The following is a 7,500-nucleotide window of genomic DNA, read 5'->3' as shown; positions in this document are numbered from 1 at the left end:
TGAAGGAGAGGAAGGAGGGAAGGGCGGCTGCATCTTTACTGTGTCCTTCTGGGTGAGTGGGACATGTATTGTTATGTTTTGAGTCAGACAGAGAAAGAGAGAGAGAGAGAGAGAGACACAGGCATGGAGCGAAATAATGGATTTAAAAAAAGGTCGCACGAAATATTGCTTTATATAGAACCAGGAGTAGTGAAATCAAAGGAGATGGTCAGTTTAGTTCTTGAGATGTCTTCAGTAATCCTCCTTGGAATGGTTATAGAGGTGCATAGAGGTGATTATTAATACTATGATTACTATTACTGTACTACTACTTGTGCGTGTTAGTTTATCTTAGGAGATGATGCGTCTATTGATACTTGTAAAACTACTATTGTTGCTACTCTTACCGTTATTGCTGTTGCTGCTACTGCTACTGTTTCTTCTTCTTCTGCTGCTGCTGCTCCCACTAGTCTTACCAACAATAACAAAACCATCTCATTCAGTATTGATAGTAGGAGTAGCAGTAGTAGTAGTAGTAGTAACAGTAACAATTATGATGGTGTTGCTATTGCTGTTGCTGATAATAATAATAATAATAATAATAATAATAATAATAATAATAATAATAATAATAGTAGTAGTAGTAGTAGTAGTAATAGAAATAACAATAATAATAATAATAATAATAATAATAATAATAATAATAATAATAATAATAATAATAATAATAATAACAATAATAATAACAAAAAACAACAACACAACAACAACAACAACAACAACAACAACAACAACAACAACAACAACAACAACAACAACAACAATAAGAATAAAAACAATAATATCAGTAATAATACCACCAATAACGACAACAACAAGCAGAAGTACTATATTTTATAATACAAAAACCTCCCCCATCCATCATTCCGCAGACATGAATCCCTTTGCGTGCTAAATATTCGAAATAGGTCTGGGACGCGAGTGAGTGATAGCTATTTGTGCAGCCATTATGAGCCGCTAATCCCGGGAGGACACGGGACTCCATTTCACCCTGCGTGAACTGACGACACTTCGCTCACGATCCACGTGTTGTCTGTCTGTATGTCTGTATGTGTGTTGCAGTAGTGACTGGGGAGGTTTTCTGATTTAAGAAAAAATGATACCATGTGTTGATTACCTTAGAGAGAGAGAGAGAGAGAGAGAGAGAGAGAGAGAGAGAGAGAGAGAGAGAGAGAGAGAGAGAGAGAGAGAGAGAGAGAGATGGAGCGTTGGAGCCTCGCTAATATAAGTAGCGAATTATTGAGGATTTAAAAAGTTTAGCCTTTGTCGTGAAGATGAAAGAGGCGCTGCTGTCTGGTATTGGTTGCTCAACGCATCGCACACGTTCCCTCGCGCACCCACGCACAAACACACACACACACACACACACACACACACACACACACACACACACACACACACACACACACAAAGGCTATAGTGGAGGGTTACTAGCATTACGGGGTAGCGGTCAGCCAGACTTCCTCGTTTAAAGGGAGAAAAAACTCCATCGACGTATTAATGCAAGCGAAAAAAAACTGACATTAGGGAGGAAAAGAAACTAAAAAAAAATAAAATATTGTACTTTAGATGACCAGAAATGTGGGAAACTATAGTATTTTGCGTAGAATTATCTTTAGATCATTTCTATATCTAACCCTTTAAGAATATAAGATCATGTGAAAAATAAAGGCCCTGTACAAATATCTGATGATGTACTCATAGCAGCTTCTTAGTCTTATATATATATTTTTTTCTTTCCTTCTATTCTTTAGTTTATTGTATTTATTAACCCGTTTTAACTTTTATACAACATATGGAAAATGCATATAATTCTTAGTATGATGATGATGATGTATCCTTATGCTTATAATTCAGAGTAATAGAAAAAGTCTCAGGGCAGCGAAATCTTACTTTTTTAATAGAAAAATTTCATTTTTGAGGATTATATGTCAGCAACAGAGTCATTATGTAACAACTATCTTAACGTTATACATATTAATATTAGATCACTTCACAAAAATTTTGATGTATTAAAATCTTTTCTTAATTGTTTACCAAAACCACCTGATATAATTGCAATTACTGAGACATGGCTACAAGAACACACTAAACATCTTTATTCATTGGCAAGCTATCATTCGTATCACTTAATAAGAAATGAAAGAGAACATGGAGGGATTTATGATTTTATTAACAATATGTTACAGACAGAATTATTGAACCAGTTTTGCTTTATAAATGAAAAATGTTGAAATCTGTACTTTTAAACAAACATTAAATGATTCAAATTATATAATTTCCGTTATTTATAGGCCTAAGAGTAAACATATAGGTGGTAATGAATTAACATCTATCTTAAATGATCTGTTGAATAACGACATTTTCAGACTTAACAGATTGTTACTAACAGAGGACTTCAATATTAATCTACTGGAACATTTCACTCATGTTCCTACTAATTTATTCCTTAATTCCATGTAGTCACTTCATTATTTCCCCCACATATCCAGACCTACACGATTTTCCGATACTCCTGAGCTTGGTCAAACCTCTCACCTAGGTCAGATTTGGACTAATTTCACACCTCCTTCTCTATCAGGTATCTTTCATTATTATATATCAGACCATCTTCCTATATTTATTAATATCAATCAGCATTCTAGACCTAATACTAAACATAAGATTAATTTTAGAGTCTTTAATACTAATAATCACAATCTATTTATCAATGAGCTACACAGAATAAACTGGGAAGAAGTACTTAATCTAGAAAATACTAATGATAATTTTAACCTTTTCTACAAAAAAGTACATGATTTTTACAATAAAAGTTTTCCATTAGAAAAAAAAAATAGTTACTTTTAAAAGACTCCATAACGCATGGCTTGCAAGCGGAATACTTAAATTTATTAAATATAAATGTAAGTTGTTTAAAATGTATAAACTTGGAACAGTTTCTCATGAGGTTTTTAAACAATATGGAAATCACCTTACTCAGGTTATTTGGGCTGCCAAAATTAACCATTATTTCCAAATATTTACAAGTTTTCGTAATAATACCAAAAAGATTTGGCAAGCAATTCATGAATTAAAAGGTAACACATACAAAGTAAACAATATCAAATCCTTGCAATATAACAATTCAATATTAAGTGACCCGTCAGATATATCAGAAGTCTTCAGTAACCATTTTTCCAGTATTGTACCTGAACTTGACAGAAACCTCCCAAATATAAATAAGAACCCGAAAGACTCTTCAAGGTAATTTTCCAAATTCGATGATTTCCCCTATTATTACTACCTTTGATAATTAAGCCATTAAGCAATAAAAATTCGGGTATTAATGATATTTCATCCTACGTATGTTATTAAAAGAAACTCTTGTTTTCATTTTTTTTTTACAACTGGAACATTTCATCGCTGTTGAAGACCACAAAAATTACACCTATCCACAAATCTGGTTCTGATGATGACCCTAAAAATTATAGACGAATATCTCAGCTCATAATTTTCTCTAAAATATTTGAAACTTTAATGAAGGTTTATTTAACAGACTATCTTGTAACTAAGAATATACTAAATCCTTCTCAATATGGTTTTAGGCGGAGCTGTGACATTTATAGAGCATTAAGTCCATTTTCCATTGATATTCTTTCTGCAACTGACAAAAACTCCATGTCTTATCCATATTTATAGATTTTGCTAAAGCCTTTGACACAGTTAATCATAAGATCCTTATTAACAAAATTCACCACTATGGAATTAGAGGCCCAATACTCTCTTTGTTTGAAGATTACCTAGCGGATAGACATCAATATGCTGTATTTAGCTGCGAAAAATCATCTACCACTACTGTCAACCTTGATGTTCCTCAAGAAAGTATGCTAGGCCCTATTCTGCTTCTGATGTACATCAGTTATATATCTGATATTTTCTCTGAAGATATGACACTTTACTGAGCAGATCTAAACTTGTACTGAACGCAAATCGTGAACTTGAGAAACTCTACAAATGGCGTCTATGTAACAGACTTACAATTAATACTAAAAAAAAAAAACCCTACTTCATGCTATTCACTACTAAAAAAAATAAAGAAAAAGAATAAAAATAAAAATAAAAATAAAAAATAATAATGAAAATATCTCTAAAATTGATAGAATAAGATTTCTTGGTGTGATGATTCACTATCATTTAAATATCACATATATAACCTTACACTAAAGATATCAAGAGACATTGCTCTGCTTTTTCAAATAAAGGATCTCATGCCTTTAAGTGTGCTAAAGTCTATATACTATGTTCACATTTATTCACTAATTACCTACTGTAATCCCATTTGGTGTACAACATACACGACCCATCTAACCCTATAAAACTGCAGCTCAAAAAAAAAAAAAAAAAGTAAGAAATACTACTAACAGCGATTATTTAGCACATACTATTCCACTCTTTAAAGAAACAAAAAAATGTAAAGATAAACTGGCAATAGCTACACTCATGTATAAAGATAAGAATGGCATGCATGACCTCCGCCTATCTCATAATTTTAGTATCTGTCACCGCGACAACCTTAGCTTTCCTATTCAGCGTCTTTCAAAGTTTTAACATTCAGCTACTTGTTTGGGTCCTGTTATATGGAATTCTATTCCTACACATGTTCAAGATGCTCCCTCCCTCAGCATATTCAAAAGCCGATCAAAAAACATCATGATGAGCTATTAACCAACTTACTCTTTCTTTATATATAGTATATGTATATGCATATGTTTATGTATATGCATAACATAATATCAATTTCTTAAAGAGTATATATGGTATTTACTTATACATAAGTATATGAATGTGTACGTATATACATTTGTATATGTATATCTTTTTGTTATTATCTCATATGTTCAACATCTAATTCTGTATTATTATTATATTATATTTGGTTATTATTATTGGCATTATCATCATTACTATAATTATTAATGTTGCTCCAGGCAGATATTCTACATCAGTCTTTTATTTATTTATTTATTTATTTATTTATTTATTTTTATCTTTATTTTTATTATTATTTTTTTGCCTAAAAACATTGCTTTGCTTTGCTAGCTCTAGTTATATATGTTAAAAGTTCTCTATGTTTATATGTTATTACTTTGCATAACTAATAGCTATAAATAAATGTTTCAGGTGTTTCTAATAATTGACTGGAAAGTGTGTGTGTAGTGATGAGACAGTCGAGATTGAAAAAAATCCACTCATGTCTTGCTGTTCATCTATTCGTCTCCTCTTCTGCATCTCGTTTTATCAAGTCTGCCACAGTCACAAAACTAACTACCAACTAACTGTCTATGTATATTTATATTTATCTACTTCTAAACCTAAATCGCCTCTCTTTTTTTTTTTCCGAGTTCTTTCTTCTTGTTTGGGAGGGACAATTAGCGGGCCTTTCTCTTTTCTTTTCTGTTTTATTCCTAAAACTTGCCTTTTGTCTTTGGTTTGCCTCTTGTGCATTTAGAAAACCTTTTTAGACATAGAAAGGGATTGGTGTATGGAAAAATACTCGTATGTATATATATATATATATATATATATATATATATATATATATATATATATATATATATATATATATATATATATATATATATATATATATATATATATATATATACACATAGATAGATAGATAGAAAAAGAGCCAGATATGTAAACAGATAGACAGACAGATCGACAGATAGATAAGTGGGTTTGGTGACGTGTGCACTAATTGACGACAATCCTCACCTTAGTTCTGATACCTGCTAATCCTCGGGCAGCAGCTTTGCCAGGTGGGTGATGATGAGGGGCGGGAGGTGATGTGCAGTGATCGCAGGGGTGGGAGGCGGCAGGTGGCGGGGTGGGGATGAAACGTGATGATAGGGTTGATGGATTATGATGAGCTGCAGAGGACTACTGGATAATGATGGGGGTGATGTGAGTGACTGGTAATGATGAGTGGTGAGGGGTGTGAGTTGGTGGTTGATGGGAGTGGTGATGGATGGTGATGGGTTGAGAATGGTGAGGATTGACAGATGGACAGTGAAAATGAATAGCATTGAAACTGAAAATTACGAAGAATATCTTATTGAAAGAAATAGGTTCATATGTTTTTTACAAAGATTAAAACGTGAAAGTAATGACAAAAAGTCAATTTGGAGATTTACAAAAAGAAAAATGCTTCGTAACACTTTTATCACTTCTCTCACTTGCAGCGCCTGCCTTTTTTCAGATGTAGAGCTAAGTGGATAGATAGAGGGATCAAACAGCGATAATCAGAAAACTATGGAATGTATAAATTTGATCGTATTATCAGGTGCATAGGATCGCTTAGTACGTGTTGTCAATAAGTATTAGATCTCATATAATCCCAGCATCATAATAACCAATAGTAATCTATCGTGTGAACTGCAACAACTGACTACAAACAAAAAGGCAGACACCCTGAAAGGCAGATACACACGCACACCCACACACAGACACAAGTAAAAAGACACACCGATTCAGAAAGAAAAAGAGGGAGAGAGAGAGAGAAAAAAAAAAGTAAAGAATCAAGAAAATTGAATTCGGGAAAAAAGATAAATAAAAAGTGTGTCGAGAAAACGAGACACGAGGGGAGAGAACTGTTTAATATTCTCGTGTGGACTGAAGGCATCGTGCTCCTTTTAAACCTCCCTTCTCCCCTCCCCACACCACTACACTGACTACACACACACACACACACACACACACACACACACACACACACACACACACACACACACACACACAGCCAGTCGAATGCGGTGACACCCACTCTCGTCTCCCTCTCCCACTCAAAACACAGAGCACATCCATCAAAGCACTCACCCATTTCTCCCACTCTCACCTACAGCAACACCCACCCATCCTAAAATTCCCAAAACTCACGCACCTTGTCCACAGCATCTATCCACTTCAATACTCACATCCACCTCTCTCTGTCTCTCTCTCACACTTACTCTTACAGCTCCCCACTGTGTCAGCCACCCACCCTAATCTGCTTTCCCCAGCACAGCCTCTAGTTCCCAGGGGATAGATCGTACCACCTGGGACCTCTCTGGGCTGAATTAGAACACTCCAACTCGTTGCAGCATAACCTTGACTCTTGCTTATCCAAGTCTTCTTTTTTTTTTCATTTGTGTTTCTGTATCTCTCGTTGTGTCTTCGTTGTCAACTTATTAGCCCATTTCTGTATGGGGACGCTGTATTTGATGAGCCGTCTCCAGTTTCCTCTGTCACCTGCCATGTCGGTATCTAGTCCCTTCTCTCTCATGTCATCTTGTATGCAATCTTTCCATCTAATCTTGAGTCTGCCTCTCCTCCTCCTTCCTTGCACTTCCATATCCAGGACTCTTCTCTCATCACTCGCTCCATCCCTTCTCATTACGTGACCGTACCTTCTAAGCCTTGCTTCTTGTGTCTTCTTCGAAA

The 7,500-nt window shown here is 34.5% G+C and overlaps 1 long non-coding RNA gene across 1 annotated transcript in view; it reads left to right on the top strand.

Moving 5' to 3' along the window:
* LOC135111084 (uncharacterized) overlaps positions 1-7,500 on the top strand; it is a 166,892-nt gene that overhangs the window by 96,904 nt on the left and 62,488 nt on the right. The window contains exon 2 of the long non-coding RNA XR_010273555.1: positions 1-52. This exon is cut by the window's left edge and continues 1 nt beyond it. This is a non-coding gene — a long non-coding RNA (uncharacterized LOC135111084). The remainder of the gene's footprint in view (positions 53-7,500) is intronic.

The sequence above is a fragment of the Scylla paramamosain genome, chromosome 2 (genome assembly GCF_035594125.1).
Source record: "Scylla paramamosain isolate STU-SP2022 chromosome 2, ASM3559412v1, whole genome shotgun sequence".
NCBI classification, from domain to species: Eukaryota; Metazoa; Arthropoda; class Malacostraca; order Decapoda; family Portunidae; genus Scylla; species Scylla paramamosain.
The sequence above is the reverse complement of the archived record's forward strand: the minus strand, read 5'-3'. Positions and strand labels throughout refer to the sequence as shown.